This window comes from Triticum urartu, chromosome 6 (genome assembly GCF_003073215.2).
Source record: "Triticum urartu cultivar G1812 chromosome 6, Tu2.1, whole genome shotgun sequence".
In the NCBI taxonomy this organism is placed as follows: Eukaryota; Viridiplantae; Streptophyta; class Magnoliopsida; order Poales; family Poaceae; genus Triticum; species Triticum urartu.
Window position 1 is genome coordinate 263,913,291 of NC_053027.1, and position 24,493 is coordinate 263,937,783.

Consider the following 24,493-nt stretch of genomic DNA (forward strand, 5'->3'; position numbering starts at 1 on the left):
AACAATGAGTCAACCATATTAATATGAGATGTATGTACCTGAGCCGGAACGTCCTCGTGAGTGCAAGAAGTCTTTGTTCATGCAATCCTCGCAGGACACGCCTCCAGATGCCAGTTCCACCCAAGCTCAACTAATTAGCCAGAGTCATCCAATGTTGAGCCCGACAACACTAGGGGTGGTGCTCAGGGAGGGTCTGACAGACCCACCAGCACCTGAGCCCACCAAGAAGAAGCAGAGGAAGAGACCGACGGTGAAAAAAATCCAATAAAGTTGGCAATGTTGGTTCTAGCAGCCAGCCGCCTTCAACCAAGGTTGACAGTGTACCGATGAAACATGTGCCATTAATCCATGTTGCGGGAGAGTCAATGGTACCGGCGAATGCACTAACTGCCATAACAGGGAATTTCAGGAGACTCCATGACCATGTGCTTTCGACAGAGAGAAGCCTCCTCGCCTCAGATGATCCAGGATACCCACTTTATAAGGTTCATGTGCCAAGCAGTTGCAAGATGTACGTCCACACATGCCCCACGAACCTCTTCTTCCTGCGATTTGATTACATCTTCTAGATGTTCCAAATGAGGACACTTGATTTTATGTTCTCCCACCTGTATGCACTGCACATGAACTACATCGTCAGGAGAGAGCAAGTCACTGGTCTTGCGGTCACGGACCCATACTACATGCATGATGGCTTCTTGTCAATCGACGACACCAACCGTCAATATGCGAGTCAGTACATCAAAGAATTCTTGGTCAGCAATAAGGACAAAGAAACGATTCTCCTACCTTATCATCCCGGGTAAGTCATCCACGGATAGCACTATAACACATACATCCTTTCGTGCATTTCAATAACTAGTTTGCATGCATCGAGGCTAACTTGATCATGTATTTTGCGCAGTGGGGGGTGTCGTGCGGTTCTCATCGTTCTTTACCCACGTTACTCCCGCACTCTATATTTGGACCCATCGAAGAATATACAGAAGAAAGATTACACACACATAAAGTATGTTCTGGACAGAGCTATGCTGGGCTTTAGCATGTGGGGTGGCTACATCCAATGCAAAAAAACAAGAAAAAAATTCACTATAGGTCCTATTACTTGCGCTGGCACCAGCTTTAGTCCCTGTGGTTACAAATACCCGACATACAGTCACCAAACTTGCTCTAGAAGGTCATCTATGGTCCATTGTATGATTTGCTATATGTATTTGCTGATTTGGCAGCTGACAGGGTGTCCACACGTGCGCTGACTGCCAAGTCATCACCACCTGGTCGGACCAAATCAAATACGCGTGGAACCAGGGTTTGTTTTGTAAAATTGCCATAGATAAATCAATCCCCCTGCCGGATCCCTCTCGCTCCCTTGTTCCTCGCTCACAGTGCAGTGCGAGTGTGTGCTCGGCGCCGCCCCCAACCCCACGTCCATCCCACCGGCCACCGTGATAACCCACAAGTATAGGGGATCGCAACAGTTTTCAAGGGTAGAGTATTCAACCCAAATTTATCGATTCGATACAAGGGGAGCTAAAGAATATTCTCAAGTATTAGCAGCTGAGTTGTCAATTCAATCAGACCTGGAAACTTAATATCTGTAGCAAAGTATTTAGTAGCAAAGTAATATGATAGTAGTGGTAACGGTAGCAAAAGGTAATGATAACAAAAGTAATGTTTTTGGTATTTTGTAGTGATGATAGAAATAGCAACGGAAAAGTAAATAAGCGAAGAACAATATATGGAAAGCTCGTAGGCAATGGATCGCTGATAGAGAATTATGCTGGATGTGGTTCATCATGTAACAGTCATAACCTAGGGTGACACAGAACTAGCTCCAATTCATCAATGTAATGTAGGCATGTATTCCGAATATAGTCATACGTGCTTATGGAAAAGAACTTGCATGACATCTTTTGTCCTACACTCCCGTGGCAGCGGGGTCCTAGCGGAAACTAAGGGATATTAAGGCCTCCTTTTAATAGAGTACCGGACCAAAGCATTAACACATTGTGAATACATGAAGTCCTCAAACTATGGTCATCACCAGGAGTGTTCCCGATTATTGTCACTTCGGGGTTGCCGGATCATAATACATAGTAGGCGACTATAGACTTGCAAGATAGGATCAAGAACTCACATATATTCATGAAAACATAATAGGTTGAGATCTGAAATCATGGCACTCAGGCCCTAGTGACAAGCATTAAGCATAGCAAAGTCATAGCAACATCAATCTCAGAACATAGTGGATACTAGGGATCAAACCCTAACAAAACTAACTCGATTACATGATAAATCTCATCCAACCCATCACCGTCCAGCAAGCCTACGATGGAATTACTCATGCACGGCGGTGAGCATCATGAAATTGGTGATGGAGGATGGTTGATGATGACGATGGCGACGGATTCCCCTCTCCGGAGCCCCGAACGGACTCCAGATCAGCCCTCCCGAGAGGTTTTAGGGCTTGGCGGCGGCTCCATATCGTAAAACGCGATGAATCCTTCTCTCTTATTTTTTCTCCCTAAAAGTGAATATATAGAGTTGGAGTTGAGGTCGGAGGAGCTCCAGGGGGCCACGAGGTAGGGGGGCGCGCCCAGGGGGGCAAGCGCGCCCCCCACCCTCGTGGCTAGGGTGTGGGCCCCTGGTCTTGATCTTTTGCCAGGATTTTTTATTATTTCCAAAAATATGCTCCGTGGAGTTTCAGGTCATTCCGAGAACTTTTGTTTCTGCACATAAATAACACCATGGCAATTCTGCTGAAAACAGCGTCAGTCTGGGTTAGTTCCATTCAAATCATGCAAGTTAGAGTCCAAAACAAGGGCAAAAATGTTTGGAAAAGTAGATACGACGGAGACGTATCACGCCGCATGTGGGAGCGGGAGGCCGCGCTGCCAGGAGAGGATTTGGGGATTAATTGTCAATAGAAGCAGCAGGAAGCCGAGGGAAGTGCACCTCCAGCGCCGCCATCATGTTCATTGGCTTCCCCATGCCGCACTGCACCTCCGTGTCGTGGTGTTGAGGTGAGGTCACTGCTGCCGCGATGCCAACATCAGCAGCCCGCCCACGGCGCCGCCCAAGATGCCACTAAGGATGGAGAAGACGCTGGCCGTGCGCACCCCTGCGGGCCGAGGAAGGAGACGACGGCGATGTGGGGGAGAAGGCACACCACGTACCGCCTCGCCACCACTGCGATGTCAGGCTGCTAGACGAGGAGCACGGTGTCAACGCAGAGCCGGAGGAGCGTGATGGACAGGAAGGCGGTGACCATGAGCAGCGTGCGGCGGAGCAGCTCCATGTTGCCTATTTCATGCGCCTGGCCGCGGATGGGGTCCCTGCCCGCTGCAGCACAGCACATCGGACCCGCAGAGCTGCCCCCCGAGCGACTCTAGCGAGGTGGCGCCACGTCACGCCCTAAGAGGCTCTCGTCGATATTGTCCTTGTCGGTTGCTGCCGCCATCGTCATCCCATGAGCGATCACGGCGCCGCCTGTCCGAGACGGCGGCGACCGCTCGCGTGCGCCGGCAGGGGATGGCATTGCATCACTCCTTCAGTCATTTTGCTCTGCTCTGTCACATTGCTCTTCTCACACTGAGCATTCTCCATGGAACAAAGTTAATCTCCTTTTGCTAACCTGACCTTGGAATTCTAATTGTATGTTTCATATCACTGAAGATCAAATCTACTGACAACCTGACCTTGGAATTCTAATTGTATGTTTCATATCACTGAAGATCAAATCTAGTGACAATGTATCCAGTCATAATTTTGTCCTGGCAATGGCGAGCCATGTCACCCCATAAAAACTAAACCAATAGTACTACCCATATGGTACCAAGAGTACTGGTGAATGTTCGTCAATAAGAATCTTACTATGTCTAACCGTAGCTCTATGGCTGCCAAAGCATCGTGGCTTCAAGCGTGATGAAACCAAGGGAATTCATGAGCAGGTTAGCTTCTTGGTAAGTGATTTGTCGATCAAACATAAGAACAATTTGGGCTCCAAGAGGAAATGTATCATCATCATAATTTTCAGTTCACAGTTCACATGATACAATGCAGTAGCTTACTGATAACCTATGGCGTGACAAAATTTATAGCCATCAGAACTACCTGGAAAGAAAACTACTCTACTGTGATCAGACATCCGCTTTGCCTTGCCCTGTATGAAAACTACAGAATACAGAATGGTCGACGAACTGCACACTGATTGCAAGCACAAATGATCGATGATCACAACCACGAGAGGGAACAGATGATCGGCATTCATTTCCTTGATTTGATGGTTGAGGTAACTCAACACATCACCGCAACAAGCATAAGACCACATATCAAACTTCCAAATTGAATATCACAGTGGCCATTTATGTTGTTCTATTAGCCTAAGTGATGCACCATACTTCTTCAATCCAATTCATCTATGTACAAATCAGGTTCTGTGGTTTATTTACAGACATACTAGGACCTCATTCCACACAATTCAGTAAGTAATATGATCCAAAAATTCCCATTTAGTGCATTCAAGGGTGATAAAAAGACCAATTATCACCGAAAATTTGCAATCGCCTCATCTCATACTCAATTAATCATCCAGTACATTCATATGCCATATGCCGGAACTCTCGAACAAGATAGTAGTAAGATATCGGGTCCCTAAATTCACGCATATGGTCCAATCAGTAAACACAAGAACAACCAAGCCTCGACCCTCACCTCACACGAGCTCCTCCTTGCGGAGGTACTCGCCGGCGTCGGACTGGTGGAGCACCACCACGGCGTTGGTGTTGGCCTTCCTGCAGTCCTGCGCGCCCCTGGCGGCGACCCCAAACCCGAGCGGCACGTCGGCCATGGACATGACCGCGACTTGGTGTTCTCAGTGATGCGCGCGAGCACGGACTTGGGCACGGAGTTGCCGAAGAGGAACGAGCACTCCGTGTCGGTCTTCAACCATATGCGGCAGCGCGCGTGGGCGGCGAGGAGGTCGAGCATGTGGACAGTGAGGTGGAAGGCGCCGCCGTGGGTGAACTTGCCGATGGGCATGCCGACCTCGGCGAGGCGCGACGGACGAGCGATTCAGAGGCGTAGAAGGTGCGGTTCTTGTGGAGGCGGAGGCAGTAGCGGTCGGGCTCCGGGTCAAGGCCCTCCACGGAGGGCCGCTCCAAGAGGTGCTTCAGGTTGGGGCCGGTGAACTTGAAGAGCTTCTCGAAGACCATCGTGGTCTCCTTATCGTTGAGCGGACGCATGGCGGAGGCGGATGCGGAGGCGGCGGTGAAAATGCGTTATATCGACTAGAGGGGGGGGTGAATAGGCGATTTTTAGGAAAGTCTTCAAAACATGGAAGTTTTGAAGACAAATGATAGAAATGAACCTATTACCATGCAGCGGAAGGTAGACTACACTAGGCAGACCATAGTCAAATATTCGATGAAGTGAAAGCACAATGACTAATAGCAGCTAGGCAGTAAAGATTAGGTACATAGTGAAGACAAATGGATAATGCAATTAGGCACTGACTTCACAAGAGCCAACTATAAATAAAGAGATGGGAAGGATAGAACCAGTGTTCGGGATGAAGACAAAGGTTTGGTAGACCAGTTCCAACTGCGGTGACAGTTGTACGTCTGGTTAGGGCGGATAGGTATTTAAACCTGAGGACACACAGTCCCGGACACCTAGTCCTGAACCGCAGCTCAGGACACTTAGTCCTCACCGTATTCCCCTTGAGCTAAGGTCACACAGACCTCGCCCAATTACTCTGGTAAGTCTTCAAGGTAGACTTCCAAACCTTCACAGACTTCGTTCACCAGCGATCCACAATGACTCTTGGATGCTCAGAATGCGACGCCTAACTGGCTGGAGGATTCACAGTCCTCAAGTGTAATAAGTCTTCAGATCACACAGACAGGAAGACTTAAGTGATGCCTAACACTCTTTGGCTCTGGGTGGTTAGGGCTTTATCCTCTCAAGGAATTCTCTCTCAAAGGCTTCGAGGTGGGTTGCTCTCAAACGACAAAAGCCGTGCTTTAACTCTGAGCAGCCAACCGTTTATGGTTGTAGGGGGTGGGCTATTTATAGCCACTAGGCAACCCGACCTGATTTTTCCGAAATGACCCTGGGTCACTAAGGAACTGACACATGTTCCAATGGTCAGATTTCAAACACACACGGCAACTTTACTTGGGCTACAAGCAAAGCTGACTTATCCAACTCTGGACAAGATTTGCTCTCATAGTCTTCACTCGAAGACATAGGATTTTGGTTAAGCATCACTTCAGTCATTCTGACTGGTTCTCTTGGACCCCACTTAACAGTGCGGTGGTTCCTATGACTCAACAAGGAAAAACACAGAACGACGAAACTGCTAAGTCTTCGCGCTCCATAGTCTTCACGCGATGTCTTCTCTTGTTATAGTCTTCAATGTGAATGTCTTCACATACCACCTTTGACTTCAATGTCTTCATACATTTTTAGGGGGTCATCTCTAGTAGGAAAACCGAATCAATGAGGGACTTCTACCTGTGTTATCCTGCAATTCTCACAAACACATTAGTCCCTCAACTAGGTTTGTCGTCAATACTCCAAAACCAACTAGGGGTGGCACTAGATGCACTTACAATCTCCCCCTTTTTGGTGATTGATGACAAACTAGTTGAAGTTTTCAATGGGGAATATAATATGTGAAATTGTAAAGGATAGGGAATTGTCTTCATAAGTTGCAAGGGCTCCCCCTAAAGATGTGCATATAAGTAATTTGCTTTTGGAATGCAAATGCACATGGCAGGTTGTACTTGTGGAGATCCTCTTCAACTTATGATGACAATTCATCATGCATGAAAAGTATGTGAAGATAATGACATGCATAATGAAAAATGGACGTCTGCAAAATGATCTAAGTGCGGAATTTATCGTCGCACATGCAGAATTTATCATCGCATCACAAAATAGCAAATAAGTAGCAGACGACCATCGAGTTTAAGTGTTACCACTCAAAGAACCAAATGTATCAAAACGAGAGTTGTAAACACTACGCAAAACATAAAGCAACCGCCCATATGGACCCACTTGAAGACTATCAAACTCAGATGCTTCTCCCCCTTTTGTCAGTAAGGACCAAAAAGGTTTGAAGACATAGAGCATCTACTCGTTCCCATGAGGAGTAGGTGAAGCAGCAAGGTCGTCGGTGTTGTTCGGCAGTGCAGATGAACTCGGGGCAGTGTCGATGCGTGCAGAAGTAGGGAGCGGTGAAGTGGCATCGTCTTCATCCTCGATCACTCTGGCATTCACAGTTGTCGCAGAGGAAGAGAACTCAGAGTCTTCAGGAGACGGAGTTCGTCGCAGTACAGTCCTTCTTGGAGGTGTGGAGTCAAACTTGAAACGTTCAGAGAAGCCATCCTCTTGAAGATCATCTTCAGAACACATAAGCATCAGCCCTTTCCATGTACGCCGACAGGTTTCATGGGCAACAAAGGCATTCTTGGTGGAAAGATTGTGAATGCGGTTGACATCTACCAAGAGGCTTTGCATTTGGCACTTCAGCCAGTCATGATGCCTATCTTGTTTCTGATGAAGGGCAACCAGAAGCTCTCGGTCATTGAGAACACGAGATCGCTTCTTGGGCCGTTGGGCAATAGTGCTTTCAGTGGCTTCAGTGAGGGCACGATGAGGTGCACGTGTAGTGCCAGCCAGAGGATAAACACGAGTGACTGCTTCAACTCCTTCAATGTTTTGAGAGAAACTTTGATGCTCAGCATTCTGAAGACTAAGAGGCTCCTTGGCAGGCTGTGGATAGATGGCTTCAATGGACATATCAACGTCAGGCAGAAAGATCCGATGATTGTGAGCAGAGGGCTGATATGAGACAGCTGAGTGTAGTTTGATCAGCCGCATTATCCATGGAGCGTAAAACTTCAAGCCAAAAAGATCAGATCCTGATGCAGCAAGTTGGCGGATGAAGAAGTCTTGTGCATTGAAGCATTTGCCGTGAAGAATATAAAAGACCAAAGTCTTCATTGCACCTTCTAGCTTTGCATGTGGAGAATGTCCTTTGATGGGCCAGAGAGTTCGCCTGATAATGTGATAGATAGTGCGTGGCAGATACTCAAGATCTTCAACAAAGAACTCCTTTGGATATGTAGCATCTGGAGGCAAAGGCTTCATCATGCTAAGCATTTGACTCATGTTCGGTTCAGGCTTCTGAAAGATGCTCTCCATAGCTGCACTGTGAAGCTGACAACTAGGTTCATAAAGATCTCCAGGAGTGGGCAGACCAGTGAGCTCAATGATATCAAAGGCTTTGGCTTCGTGATGAACATTGCCGGTCATCCACTCAAGGACCCAAGTCTTCGGATCTCTGTTGTAGCCACGAATGTGAAGAGTGGCATAGAATTGGAGCAACAACTCTTCATTCCAGTGCTCTTGGTCGATGATGAAAGGCAACAATCCAGACTCTTTGAAGCAATCCAGAGCTTCTTCCAAGCAAGGCAGACCAGTTATGGCTTCAGTGTCAAGACGCATATGAGAGAAAATGCGACCTTGATTGTACAGAATGCATGGGTAATAACTTCGCTGCGGATAGCTCCAGAACCGATCAGAAGATATTCTTTCCCTTCAGTAGGGGTTCTTGGCGCTATTGAAGAAGGTGTTGTCTGCTTTGAAGCCATTGACATTAAAGGATTCGGGTGCTGATGCAGGACCTGGAGACCTAGGCAACCTTGGCATTGGCTTCTGTACCTGAGGCCTGTGCTCAACGTGATAGTCAAACTGAGGACCAGCAGCAGGCACAGGAGCAGTAGCATCATTGGCTTCACTGACTTCTGGCACATTGGTTGGTGCAGGCTCCACATTTGCTTCAGCCATGACAACGTCGTTGGCTTCATTTGTGTTGGTGGTGATAGCCTCAAGATTCTCAACCTCCACTTGATGAGCTGGAGGGTCGGGCACAGACACGTTCTCCTCGAGAACAGCTTATTCAGTAATGGGGGGAGTAGGGACACGTTCTTCTTCTTGTGTGTCGTCGGCTGATGCAGCCGGAATGTCTCCAGCAGCTTTAGCCTCAGACTCAGAGACATTCACAGTAGGAGTGGCATCTGGAAACACTTGACGTGCAACAGATTGGTGGGGCACTTCTCCTTCTGGAACACTCGAAAGAGGGACTTGAGACCTTGGTCCTTTGCGAAGCCTGCGTAACGCTGGCGACGCCTCTGGAGACGGAGTTGGCTGGGCCTCAAAGTCATCTTCTTCTTCTTGCCGGGGTGGTGTGACTTGTTGTTGTGGGTGATCAGCCCATGATGCATCCTGAGCAATTGGCGTCAGAGGACGACCAATGCTGATGAGTTCGCTGTGCGTAAGCACAGGCGATGATACCAAGTTGTGCTCGATCTGAGGAAGAACTACATCATCTTCAACATTGTCGTGGTGACCAATGTCTTCAGCAGCGGTGGGATCAGCTGCTGGAATGTCTTCAGCTTCATGAGCCTCCGTGGAAGCAGGCTCATGGACAGTCAGTTGGCGCTCTTGATGTTCAGCTGCAGGGCGAACCATGGAGATAGGTTCAACAACTAAGGGCTCTGTGGGAGCAGCCCGATACTTCTTGGTCTTGCGCTTCTTCTTGGAGGGAGCAGCATCAGAGGCTTCAGGATGTTTCCTCTTTCTCGCTTCAGCCTCAGCAGTCCTCGTCTTCTTCAGTTCTGAAGCGGTTGACCTGACTTTTGGCTTTGAGCTAGTCATGCTGGCTGGGAAGACAATGGGATGTGCTTCCTGCCTTGGTGCTTCGGGTTCGGCCACAGCTGGCTTCTTCTTCTTCTTTGCAGCCATCCTGGGATCGATGCCAGGACGACCAAGGGCCTTGCGCTTCTCAGCCTCATTGTAGGCTTGCACACACTTGTCAGCCAGGCTCTTCATGCACTCACGAGAGCCTTGAGCTTCTTCACGCTCCTTGAGAAAGGCTTCTTTGAACTCGTGCAGCATGATCCTGAAATTTTTGACCTCTTGCACACTGAGCTTGGCCATGTGCTTCTTGAACTGAGCTTTCTCAAAGTCGATCTTTTGCTTCAGTTCAATGATGCGCTGAGCTAGAGCTAGCTCTGAAGCAATGGCGCCATGGAAGGCGACACTGAGGCCAATTGGAAGTTGCAGATCTTCAAAGCTGAGGTTGGGCGTGTCAAACCACTCATCAATGAAGTTGTGGATGATTGCCACGTCAAAGAGAGGCAAATCATTGAAGATTTCTGCTTCTTCTTTGCTCTTGATCAGTTGCTCAAGAGCGTCATCTACAAGATCTTCATCGCTGGACAGATCAATGGCGTCGTTGCGCAGAATAGCAGCAGCAGTCAGTTCTTGGCTGGTGTGTTGCAAAGGCATCTTGACTCTCGAGGGCTTGGAGATGCGTGACAAATCTTCAGACTGCACACTGTCTTCAGGAGGTGCAGTAGCCAGTGGCTTCACCCGTGAGATTTTTGGTGCTGAGGCAGGCATTGAAGCTTTAGGCTTCTTCAGTTTCTGTGGCTTCGGCGGTGCAGGCGCTTCATCAGATTCAGTGTCATCTGCAGGCTCATCCACGGCTGTCCCTTGAACCATCATATGAGTGATGAGACCTTCCAAGTTGTAGAAGGGCCCAACAAGATTGGGTTCAGCTTCGCGGGTGCCATCGGCACGGGGAGCAGAAGGGCCAGGGTTGAAGTCTAGTCCCAATGACTTCTTGTTTTGCTTAGACGAATTCTTGGCAAATTGGAAGTTGCGTTTGAACAGATTGTCGTCACGACACCATAGCAATGACAATGGGTGAGCATTCGCAGGCTGTGGTCCACGGACCATGCAGGGATAGAAGCCTTGTTCAGTGGCTTCATCTCTGGACCTGGGTTGAAGATTTCTGTATAGGATGTCTCCCAAAGATCGCTTGATGACATTTTTCTCAGCATATTCCTGGGTCACAAACCGGTACTTGAACCATTGTTCTGCCCAATATCTTCGAATCCATTGGATTTGGGTCTTGCGCTGATTGTAATCCTCTTCAGGATCTGTCTTGTAAAGCTCTGAGAGGTCATCAGGCAAATCTCTTGGCGTTCCCCCACGACGCTGTCTGCCACCCTTCCTTACTGATTTCTCTGCAGCCATGAACTTCAAACTGAATGGCTTCAACACGTTCAAAGGCTTCAAAGGCTTTCGCTTGCTGGACAAACAGGAACTAGCTTCGGGAGAATTTATATGATGCTGTAAGAATTCTGCAAATGAATGCAGACTATGAGAACCAAGAGATTCTCCTACGGACATGTACCTGTGACAGCATTAAGGTGCGAGGGAAGGGGAAGAGGTCATATGCATTCTCAGAAGATTTTGAAGATAAATCAGTTTAGAAGACATTGACCTAATCGTGAGAAGACATTCACTCATAGATAAGGAGTTGGTTCCAGATTTGTACGAATCCACGGATCAGTAAAAGTGAGGAATCTAACTACTTTGTGAAGCATAAGTGAACATACTAGGCATATTATGAGATGCAGTATGAAATAGATCCAACTTGTGTGAACAGAAACTGTTTGTGGTAGAAAGTGACGAATCTATAGGATCAAAGGGGCCGTAAAAAGGAAGTTTTATTTACCACATGAAGAACTGCTAGACGGAGTGGAAGAGGAGGCCGAGCAGTTCGATTGTCCGTGCCCTAACTTGGCGATGGAGGACACCTACAGCGACGGCGGAGAAGACAATGTCCGCGGCTGGCGTGAAGACGGCGTCGGAGAGGTCGCGGCAGCTAAGAGCTTCGTCGCCGGTGTCTTCGAGGGCTAGCGGTGGCGCTAGGGTTTGTGCGAGAGTGGAAGAAAGGATAATGACTATGGTGAGACGTGTATATATAGGGACATGGACGACACAGTGTTATTACACAGGTGCCCCTGGCGATTCACATCTGAAGGACACGTGGCCATCATGCAACATATCGGAGGTTGTTCCATGTTCCCATGCACGCCTGGATTGTCGGGTGGTCGTTCCCACTTCTCCGGGTTTCAGGTGAAGGAATTAGCATTGAAAGCGGACTTAATGTTTGTCTCTGTATCTTCTGCTGACAAGGACGCAGAGAAGACATTCGACAGTTTCAAGAGAATGCATATGATTTGGAGAGATAGAGTTTGAGATAGAAAGCATAGAGAGGTTAGGGTCCGATCACATTCACTTAGTTCAAAAGATTCAACAAGAAGACATAGCTATAAGTGAAAGCTGTAGAGGACAGAACACTAGTATATATATATATATAATCAACATAGTGAAGATAATCATGAAGACAGGTTGAGATTGAAGTCAAACCAAATGTGAAGACATAGCAAATGCAACGCATGGGTGAAACACTTCAAACAGAAGAATTTGGTGGTGGTGTTACCCACCGTATAGGAAGTATTAGACCCAGACACGGCGCACAATTATCATGGCGCTCTGAAGTCAAATTCCACATTAATGTATTCACACTTAGAATGTATGTCTTCATTGATTGAAGATATACTTTACTTCGTGTGTTGCACATCTAAGTCATCAATATGCATAAGTGTTAGGATGTGTGCCTGATCACAGGACATTTGAGGATTCCAAGATATTTAGCTCACACCGTAACTTGCAAAATCTCTTCTCATCCAAGGGCTTGGTGAAGATATCTGCCAATTGCTCTTCAGTGTTGACGTGTATGATATCAATATCTTCCTTCACAACATGATCTCTGAGAAAGTGATGACGAATTTCAATGTGCTTTGTCTTTGAGTGCTGAACTGGGTTGTTGGCAATCTTGATGGCGCTTTCGTTGTCGCAGTAGAGTGGCACTTGCTTCAGATGAATGCCATAGTCTTTGAGTGTTTGCTTCATCCACAGAAGCTGAGCGCAGCAAGATCCAGCAGCAATGTATTCAGATTCAGCAGTGGAGAGAGATACACAGTTCTGCTTCTTTGAAGACCAACATACAAGTGATCGTCCCAGAAAATGACATGTGCCTGATGTAGACTTGCGATCCACCTTGTCACCAGCATAATCAGCATCCGAGAATCCAACCAGATCAAACTCTGAGCCCTTTGGATACCATAATCCTAGTGTTGGGGTGTCAGCCAAATATCGAAGAATTCGCTTCACAGCTAAGTGATGCGATTCCTTTGCTGCCGCTTGGAATCGAGCACACATGCAAACACTAAGCATAATATCTAGCCTAGATGCACATAGATAAAGCAAAGAACCAATCATGGAGCGGTATACCTTTTGGTCGAACTCTTTACCACTGTCGTCAGGACCCAGATGATGCTTGGCTGCCATTGGCGTCGTGAAGCCTTTGCAGTCTTGCATACCGAACTTCTTCAGGCAATCTTTGAGGTACTTCTCTTGAGATATGAAGATGCCCTTGCGTTGCTGACGTATTTGAAGACCAAGGAAGAACTTCAGCTCACCCATCATGGACATCTAATATTGCTCTTGCATCATATATCCAAACTCTTCACTGTATTTCTGATTGGTGCAGCCGAAGATAATGTCATCCACATATATTTGGCACACAAACAGTTCACCATCATATGTCTTCGTGAATAGAGTGGGGTCGAGGGAACCAGATTTGAAGCCTTTGCTCTTCAGGAAGTCTTTGAGTGTGTCATACCAGGCCCGAGGGGCTTGTTTGAGGCCATACAGTGCCTTGTTGAGCTTGTACACCATGTCAGGATGTTTTGGATCTTCAAAGCCAGGCGGTTGTGCAACATACACTTCTTCTTCAATCTTGCCATTGAGAAAAGCGCTCTTCACATCCATTTGATATAGAAGTATGTTATGATGATTCGCATAGGCTAGCACTATGCGTATGGCTTCAAGTCTAGCCACAGGAGCAAATGTTTCATCGAAGTCAATCCCTTCAACTTGAGTGTACCCTTGAGCAACGGGACGAGCTTTGTTTCTAACAACTTGACCATGCTCATCTTGCTTGTTGCGATATATCCATTTTGTGCCTATTATATTGTGCTTGCGAGGATCAGGACGCTTAACCAGTTCCCATACATTATTCAGCTCAAACCGTTGAAGCTCTTCTTGCATAGCTTGAATCCATTCAGGTTCCATGAAGGCTTCTTCAACTTTCTTGGGTTTAGATATTGAGACGAATGCGAAGTGCCCACAGAAATTTGCTAGCTATGTTGCCCTTGAACGAGTGAGTGGACCTGGTGCATTGATGCTATCAATTATTCTTTCAATCTATACTTCATTTGCAACACGAGGATGTACAGGACGAAGATTTTGCTCTTGCTGATCATTGTCATCGTTAGAGGGATTGCCTTCAGGCTAAGCATTGTCTTCAGGTTGCTCAGGTGCGGAGATGATAAGTTCCTCTTCAGGTTGAGCTTCAGACGGTATGATTTCTCCAGTTCCCATAAGTTTGATTGATTCACTGGGTGGAACTTCATCTAGCACATTTGGCAGGTGCTCTCTTTGTGAGCCGTTCGTCTCATCAAACCGCACATCCACTGTTTCAACCACTTTATAGTGAAAAAGGTTGAACACTCTGTAGGAGTGCGAATCCTTTCTATATCCAAGCATAAAACCCTCATGTGCTTTTGGTGCAAATTTTGAAGTGTGATGTGGATCCTTGATCCAGCACCTGGCGCCAAATACTCTGAAGTAACTGACATTTGGCTTCTTGCCAGTAAGGAGCTCATAGGATGTCTTGTTCAAAAGCTTGTGAAGATAAACACGGTTGATGATATGACATGCAGTATCAATGGCTTCTGGCCAAAATTTTCTTGGAGTCTTGTATTCATCAAGCATCGTCCGGGCCATCTCAATAAGTGTTCTGTTCTTGCGTTCGATGACGCCATTCTGCTGTGGCGTGTACGGAGCTGAGAATTCATGTGTGATGCCTAAGGTATCAAGATATGTATCTAGGCCAGTGTTCTTGAATTCAGTGCCATTGTCACTTCTGATGTGCTTTATCTTGGCGCCATAGTTGTTCATTGCTCGACTGGCGAAGCGTCTGAAGACATCCTGCACTTTAGTCTTGTAGAGGATTATATGCACCCAAGTATATCTTGAATAATCATCAACAATGACAAAGCCATAGAGACAAGCAGTAGTAGTAAGAGTTGAGTAATTAGTGGGACCAAAAAGATCCATGTGGAGCAGTTCGAAGGGTTGAGTCATTGTCATGATTGTCTTCGAGGGATGCTTGGCCCTCGTCATCTTTCTTGCTTCACAGGCACCGCATAAGTGATCCTTCTTGAACTTGACGCCCTCGATGCCTATGACATGCTTCTTCCTTGCAAGGGTGTGGAGGTTCCTCATCCCAGCATGCCCTAGCCTTCGATGCCAGAGCCAGCATTCAGAAGCTTTTGCTAGAAGACATACTGCAAGTTGCTGTCCTGCTGAGAAATCTACCACGTACAAATCATCTTTCCGATACCCTTCAAACACTAGAGACTTGTAAGATTCCAATAGTACAAGGCAACGATATTTTCCAAACATCACAATCATGTTTAAATCGCAAAGCATTGAGACAGACATTAAGTTGAAACCAAGGGATTCAACACGCATGACTTTATCCATGTGTTGATCCTTTGAGATTGCAACTCTACCTAGACCCAATACCTTTCTTTTACCAGTGTCAGCAAATGTGATGTGACTTTTGTCAGATGGACGTAAAGTTGAGTCCATGAGAAGGCTTCGCTTGCCAGTCATGTGATTTGTACACCCACTATCAATAATCCATTCTGAAGCAGCTGGTGTCGTACCCTACAGTGCAGTTAGGGGGATAGGCTTCACGAAGAGAATTGTGAGGCAAAAACATTTGACGAACCAGTGGATTATTAAAGCTTAGATCTAGATTAGGACTGATAGGGCAAGTAGCAAGCAATTCAGGAACAAAGTACATAATAAGACCATTTGGGTATTTGATCTTGCGCCCGACAAGATGTTTAAGGTCTCCAGCAATAGTGTCAGACGATTTTGGTTTTCGGCTGGAGACCTTTCCCTGCAAAAGAGAGTTAAGCTTTCTTAGCCACCCACATCTTCAAGGGTGGCTTCGAAGCAATGAGTCTAAGTGCAGCATCTGAGAACTTTGGCTTTGGAGCCCTAGCAAAAAGTCTTGCAAGTGGACAATAGTACTCATAAGAATAAGCAGAATAGTTCTTGGTCTTATGAACATGGCGGTTTGATGAGACACGCTCATATTCACAGGCCTGAGTATGGTTTCCCTGCAAAACATTTGCGTTAGTGCAACTTAGGTGAGTCCTCTGTCTGTATGAAGCCTTTGGACCGTATGAAGCCTGTGGTCTGGGGTTTGTCTTCTTCACCTGTGGTGTCATGATGACATTCACAGGAAGATTCTCCAAACACCTTTTCGGCACCCAGATCTTCTTCATAGGCGGTCCATTCCTGCAGTTAGTACCAATATACCTGGCAAACACTTCACCATTCTGATTCTTAAACAGGTTATAGTTTGCATCAAAGGATTCATCAATAACAATGGGATTAGCACAAGTGAAGCCAGATAGGGTGGATGGATCCGCTGAAGGTTCCTTTGCAGCAACCCATGTGGTTTTGGGGTACTGCTCAGGTTTCCAATAAGAGTCATCAGCATTCATTTTCCTTTCGAACCCAACACCCTCTTTCCTAGGGTTTCGGTTCAGGATCTGCCTTTTGAGGACATCACATAGTGTCTGATGCCCTTTGAGACTTTTGTACATCCCTGTTTTAAGCAGTGTCTTCAACCTAGCATTCTCATCAGCAATAGCTGTGGTATCCTCAGCAGAGGGGTTAGTTACCACATCAACAGTTGAAGATATTTCAATAGTAGCAGGAGTAGAACATTCAGCTACAGAAGTAGCGTTATCATGCTCAATGCATTTAAGACATGATGGTTCAAATCCTTCCTGAGCTGAACTGATCTATTCGGTGCGAAGTGACTCGTTTTCCTTTTGAAGATCTTCATGAGCCGCTCTCAATTTCTCAAGATCTTGCTTCCTTTGAAGATAATCATAGGAAAGCTTTTCATGAGTTGTTGAGAGCGTTTCATGACGACTTTCAAGTTCCTCTTACTTAACATGAAGATTTTTTATGTCTTCAATTAAGGACTGAGATCGAGTCATTTTAGCGTCTAACAGGTCATCGCTTTTGTCTAACAGTTTTTGAATATGTTCCATAGCTTTCTGTTGTTTAGTGGCAAGGGAAGCAAGTTTTGCATAGCTGGGTCCAAATTCATCACCAGATTCATCATCACTGGATTCAGATAGACAACATTCAATTACCTTAGCATCTTTTGTCATAAGGCATGATGCAGAAGATGATGATTCTTGTTCGAATGTCATTGCTTTGAGAGATTCCTTAAAGTCCTCAAACCAAGGATCATGACGAGTTCGATGACCTTCATATACCTCAGAGAGACGGTCCGAGATAAGCTTCGCATGATCGAGATGTATGATATTCCTAAACTGATTTTGAGACAGACAGGAGCAGATGACGTCCTTCGCCGTGAGGTTGAGAAGAGTGTACTTGCGAATGTCATCAGCTTCCGCCATCTTGCATAGATCGGTCAGGCCAATCTCAGTGGCGGTCCACAGCTCGCTGTTTGTCGCCATGAGGCGCTTCTTCATCATGGCCTTCCACTTGGGATACTCGTCACCGTCAAAGATGGGGCATGACACAGTCTTCATTCCTGTGGTCGACATAACTAAAACTCCAGGCGGTTAAACCAAAATCACACATAACAAGGGAGTACCCTGCTCTAATACCAATTGAAAATGCGTTATATCGACTAGAGGGGGGGTGAATAGGCGATTTTTAGGAAAGTCTTCAAAACATGGAAGTTTTGAAGACAAATGATAGAAATGAACCTATTATCATGCAGCGGAAGGTAGACTACACTAGGCAGACCATAGTCAAGTATTCGATGAAGTGAAAGCACAATGACTAATAGCAGCTAGGCAGTAAAGATCAGGTACACAATGAAGACAAATGGATAATGCAAATAGGCACTGACTTCACAAGAGCCAACTGTAAATAAAGAGATGGGAAGGATAGAACGAGTGTTCGGGATGAAGACAAAGGTTTGGTAGACCAGTTCCAACTGCGGTGACAGTTGTACGTCTGGTTAGGGCGGATAGGTATTTAAACCTGAGGAGACACAGTCCGGGACACCTAGTCCTGAACCGCAGCTCAGGACACTTAGTCCTCACCGTATTCCCCTTGAGCTAAGGTCACACAGACCTCGCCCAATCACTCTGGTAAGTCTTAAAGGTAGACTTCCAAACCTTCACAGACATCGTTCACCAGCGATCCACAATGACTCTTGGATGCTCAGAACGCGACGCCTAACCGGCTGGAGGATTCATAGTCCTCAAGTGTAATAAGTCTTCAGATCACACAGACAGGAAGACTTAAGTGATGCCTAACACTCTTTGGCTCTGGGTGGTTAGGGCTTTATCCTCTCAAGGAATTCTCTCTCAAAGGCTTCGAGGTGGGTTTCTCTCAAACGACAAAAGCCGTGCTTTAACTCTGAGCAGCCAACCATTTATGGTTGTAGGGGGTGGGCTATTTATAGCCACTAGGCAACCTGACCTGATTTTTCCGAAATGACCCTGGGTCACTAAGGAACTGACACGTGTTCCAATGGTCAGATTTCAAACACACACGGCAACTTTACTTGGGCTACAAGCAAAGCTGACTTATCCAACTCTGGACAAGATTTGCTCTCATAGTCTTCACTCGAAGACATAGGATTTTGGTTAAGCATCACTTCAGTCATTCTGATGGTTCTCTTGGACCCCACTTAACAGTACGGTGGTTCCTATGACTCAACAAGGAAAAACACAGAACGACGAAACTGCTAAGTCTTCGCGCTCCATAGTCTTCACGCGATGTCTTCTCTTGTCATAGTCTTCAATGTGAATGACTTCACATACCACCTTTGACTTCAATGTCTTCATACATTTTTAGGGGGTCATCTCTGGTAGGAAAACCTTATCAATGAGGGACTTCTACCTGTGTTATCCTGCAATTCTCACAAACACATTAGTCCCTCAACTAGGTTTGTCGTCAATACTCCAAAACCAACTAGGGGTGGCACTAGATGCACTTACAGGCGGCGGGGTTTGGGGGATCTTTTAATAACTGGCTGTTTTGCAAAAAAAAGTGCATGCATATTCGAGTGAACTGGGCACATGTGGCAGTCAATGCACACTTGGCATCGGTTGACTAGAGCCAGCTCAGCACATACATACACAAAACCATATAATGGACCATAGATGACCCCCTAGAGCAAGTTTGGTGACTGTATTTCGGGTATTTGTAACCACAGAGACTAAACCTAATGCCAGCGCAAGTAATAGGACCTATAGTGAATTTTTCTCAAAAAAAACAAATAAGGCTGGGCTATGTTTCGGCCACAAGACTGACTTCTGTTGCATCCAGCAACCGGCAAGAAGTGAGAACGGTGGATTCTACGTCATCCATCTAATGATGGAGTACAGAAGGGATGTGCACTCACTTTGCATGAAATCTTCATCCGATACCCATATCCAGAGATGGGCCGAAGCCTTTGGAGCCGTGCCAGATAATCAACTTCGAAATGATTTCTACCAGATCCAGCAGGAAATTGCGTCCATCATCATGAAAGATGTCCTCAAAGTGAATAGGATGTTCTACGGCAGCCCAATGTCGCGAGCTGACGTCCGAACCCGCATTGCCCTACAGCGTCAGGACATGACGCCTTTCACTAAGCTTGGGTCCACCCTCCCGGATATGGACAGATGAGAAGAGTGTACTACTTAAAAACAATGTGTTTGTTTAGTTACTTGTTACTTTATGTACGACAAAACTTCTAATGTCTCAGTACGACGAAACTGTTAGATGAATGGTGCCGCGCTCTAGTCAATTACTCTCGGTATGATGAAATTTGTTAACTATGTTTACTATATATGTTGCTTCTATTTCATAACCTCGTTGAATTCGCTTCATGATATATATATATGCATCTCTGACAGGTATATAGATCAACGATGGCGAGGAAGTGGTATGTCGTGTATGTAGGGCATGTTCCGGGTGTGTACGATGAGTGGCCAGAGTGTCAGGCCCAAGTCTCTAGCTTCTTGGGCGGAAGCCAGAAAGAGTTTGATACCAGAGCGGAAGCCGAAGCTAGTTACTTGAGATTCATAGAACAACAGGGGATTCAGAACCAGCGCTGCCGCAAAAACTACTACATAGTACCGCTTTTGTTCATCGTGATCGCTCTTATCTTCTATGCGGTCATATCGTAGTCTACATAGATGATGAAACATGAGTATGTGACCATGTAGTTGCATGTATTGGGAACTTGTAATGACTTGTAATACTATTTCGAGACATGTTTTCGACCATAATTGATGACGATGAGATACTTGAGACATGTCGAGACTTCTAATAACTTTGGCTCATCGATGACTCACCTGCTTTTCAATGAATATGCATGTTATTGTATAAATGGTGGATCTGTTTAAATGTGTATAGATCCAAAATGCAAAAAAAAACTACAAAAGTTAGAAGTGGTGTGGGGGTAAAGATTACCAGTAGCACTCAAATAACAGTAGCGATGGCTAGCTACACACGCTGGAGATAAGTATCAGTAGCGCTGGAGGGAAGAACGATACAGCTAGCTTCATCTACCAGTAGCATTGGGTCAAACAAGTGCTACTGCTAAAAAATAGCTGTATCGCCGTAGCAGTAGCGCGCCTGCCCGTGCTACTAATAGCAAAAAAACCAGCGCTACTAATAAGGGTTTTCCGAGTAGTGCTTGGGTCCGGGCCGGTGCCATCGTCGGGGTCATTGGGGAAGACACTCCTCTACTCGTCGACGTCGATCTCCTCGTCCTTGCCGCCCACCTGGACGCCCTCCAGGACGCCTTCGACCTTGCCCCCAGAGGATAGCACGATAACCTCGCCGCCCTCCGCACCGGCAAAGATCACCCGCTCCGCCTCCATGAGCTCCTGGTGTAGCCGACGGAGATCTTGCATGTAGGCCTCGTCGGCGGCCTCGGCCCTGAAGCGCTACCACGCCTCGCGGTCCTCCCATGCCATAGCCGAGCTCACCACCCTGGCTCTGATGGAACGAGTTCGACCGGACATTTGTCTAAGGGGAAATTGAGCCTAGTCACTGCGCCGTGGTAGCGGACCTGCCAGCGGTCATACTCCATGGCCGCGAGCTCGGCCGTGTGGAAGCTACCGAGCCACCGGCGGGTGTGGATCTCCCGATCCGTAATCTTGGCAACACATATCCCCCACCGCCGCTACCGGACCCTGAGGTAGGACCTCATCAGCGGCCAGGCCCGAGGGAGGATGGGGAAGTCCTCGAACCGGTGTAGGGGTGCGGCGGCAGTCGGATCGGGCGACCGGTAATGGCGGATCAATAAATAGCCCGTGGAGGACGATGGGACACCTCGGTGGCCACCTTGTCGGCGTCGGGCAAAGAGGCCGCAATAAACTTCTTTTTGGCCATTGGCTCCTCGAGCTCCTCGGCACACTGGTAGAGGTTGAGGATGGAGGCAGCGGCAGCGGCGGCGGTGATGGCGGCGACCTACCAATGGTTTCGAGCAAGGGAGGGGTGGTGTGTGTCGATGTGAGCGGAGCTTTTGGTGAGTGTGTGGTGTGTGTGGAGGGGGGCAAGGTTGTGTTTGAGGAAATACCACGGCAACTGAAAATTTTACTAGGCGGGAGTAAAATGCTGGGCTACTGAAAATTTGGATCAAGGGCAAGTAGATATTTTTGAGATTGCGAGGGATGCAGAGGCAAGAGTAAAATGCCGGGGCTATTGAAAATTTGAATCAAGGGCGAGCAAATATTTTTCAGATTGCAAGGGATGCAGAGGCGGGAGTAAAATGACGGGGCTACTGAAAATTTGAATCAAGAGGTTGAAGGAGAGGGGGAGTAACAGACATCGCACACGGTCTGCACATACTAATCATGTGCTATCAAATGGTAAAACCTTCCAGGCAGTGGATATTTTTGATATTACGAGGAAGTAGATATTTTCGAGACCGGGAGGCAAGCCTCATGGAGCCCAATCTACTGTGCTGATGTGAGTGACTGCAGGGCATGGGCGTGGCACATAGGTAGTCTGACTGAACCCTGTCGGTTGCGTACCCAATCGCAGACGGTTTCTACATCCAACTCGTGTGCTGTTTATAAATTTGGCAAAAAGAATAACGTGGGAGAGGGTCAGAAGACGAACACACTTTCATGTGGACCAAATATATGTATGAAAAGGGTGGTTTGATGTTCGAATACCCAATGCACAACTTTGATGTGGCACCTGTCGCACAAAAGCACAGTATTGCTAGTCAGGCACCCCCTACGAACCCCACTTCGTGTCCGCGGTATGGGAATCCTAGCTACAAATGCATTCCGCAAAATAGCTAGGTCTGAAATGTCACCCGACCATAACACAAAACATATAGGATTCCATCATATATATATGGTCAAACTGCCCCTTTCGCTTCTTGACAAAGGTGGACCATGTGCCGACCCACAAATGTGTGCCTGTGGCGCGAGATGGGTGAGACCACGAACGAACCACATGTGGGTGGCCCTACTATATGTATGAAAAGGGTGTTGATGTAGGGTAGAGACCCTAATTGCTCGATCTTTCACGAAAGGAGCGGATCCCGGGGAAAACACGAAGAACACGGGGAAGAAGGGAAGGAAAACACAAGAGGAAATCACTAAACCGACACGAATAAGTCACTCATGGGCTAGATCCTCGAGTACATAGAACGACACACGAATCCACGGACAACTAAGGACGATACACGGTAACCGGTTCTTCTCCGTGAGGAGGTCTTGAATCCATAAGGGGATCTTCCCGTAAAGGGGGCTTGAATCCGCTTGTGGGATCTTCTCCAGTGGAGGCTCGAATCTCCGAGGAGAAGGTAACCAAGTGGATGAGCAAAGCTCTCTCACAAATATGAGCTAAACATTTGCTAACCCTAGCTATGATGAATGGGGGGGGTCTACTTATAGTCTAAGTGCAAATGGGGCGAAGTGAAGGGGTACATGGGCCTCGGGCCCGAACACTGTGCGCAGACAGGGACCGGGCGTCCGCTAGGGACCGGTCATCCGGTGTCTTGGGAGCTGCCGGACGTCCGGTGTCCTCCGGTCGTCTGCTGGTTCCGTTCTGTGATGGGGGTGCCGGACGTCCGGTAGCTCCGGACTTCCGCTGATGTTGGCTCGGGTGCTGGTGCACCGGTCGTCCAGTCCGGACCAGACGTCCGCTCGTTTGCTTCGGGTGCAGGGGCACTAGTCTTCCGGTCTGGACCGAACGTCCACTCGTTGGGGTTCGGCTGAGGCTTCAGGCGCCGGACGTCTGGTCCCGACCGGTCGTCTGGTGGCTGGGACTTTTCCTTCAGCCCTCCTTCTTCTCCGTCTTCTCGTCCATCTTCCTCTTCTTCTTGTCCTTGCTCCTTAGCTTCTCCATGGTACCTGAGTATGCACAAAGTGTCCATATGAGGTAGTAGCCATGCTTCATGTGCATCGAGGTGGAATTGTGAGAGGAGAGATGTCACCTCGGTTTCAAGAGCTCTTGCACGTGATCGAGTCATGGGTCCACTAGGCACTTGATGAGACGATGGTAGGTCCATGGGGATGACCTTGGGATGCTCTGAATCATCTCCCCTCCCTTGGGGAAGATCCGACCTCGGATCGAAATCCTTATCTCCATGGTACGGGGAGAGATCTTTGACGTTGAAGATGTCCCTCACGGAGTACTTGTCACGTGGGATGTCGATCTTGTATGTGTTGTTGTTGTAGCGTGCAAGCACCTTGAATGGTCCATCGGCTCGTGGTAGTCGCTTGGACTTGCGTTCGTTGGGGAAGCGTTCCTTGCGAAGGTGTAGCCATACAAGATCTCCAATGTTGAATATCATGTGATTCTTGTTGACGTTGAGCTTGGTTGCAAGTCATTGTACTTGGAGCTCAATGGTGTGCCTTGTATCTGCATGCATCTTCTTGAGGTGGTTGGCTCGATCACTCGCGTCCATGTTTGTGCGCTCGTGGAGTGTTAGAGGTAGGATGTCCAATGGGGACAATGGGTTGAAACCGTAGACAACCTCGAAGGGGGACTTGCCGGTAGTCGAATGTCTTGCGCAGTTGTAGGCGTACTCGGTGATGGGTAAGCACTCCTCCCACTCCTTGATGTTCTTCTTGATTAGCACACGAAGAAGGGTGGAGAGCATGCGGTTTGTCACCTCCGTTTGACCATCGGTTTGTGGATGATAGGCCATGGAGAATAGAAGCTTGATTTCGATCTTGGCGCATAAGGTCTTCCAAAAGTAACTCAAGAACTTGACGTCACGGTCCGAGACGATAGTCTTTGGCACACCATGTAGACGCAATATTTCCCTACAAAAGAGATTAGCAACATGTGAAGCATCGTCTATCTTGCTACAAGGAATAAAATGTGCCATTTTTGAGAAACGGTCCACAACGACAAATATAGAATCTTTCCCATTGCGAGTCCTAGGAAAACCAAGTACGAA

At 47.2% G+C, this 24,493-nt stretch overlaps 1 pseudogene; it reads right to left on the reverse strand.

The window, feature by feature from the left end:
* Positions 1-4,714: 4,714 nt before the first annotated feature.
* LOC125516733 lies at positions 4,715-5,243 on the reverse strand (annotated as a pseudogene).
* Between the last annotated feature and the right edge of the window lie 19,250 nt (positions 5,244-24,493).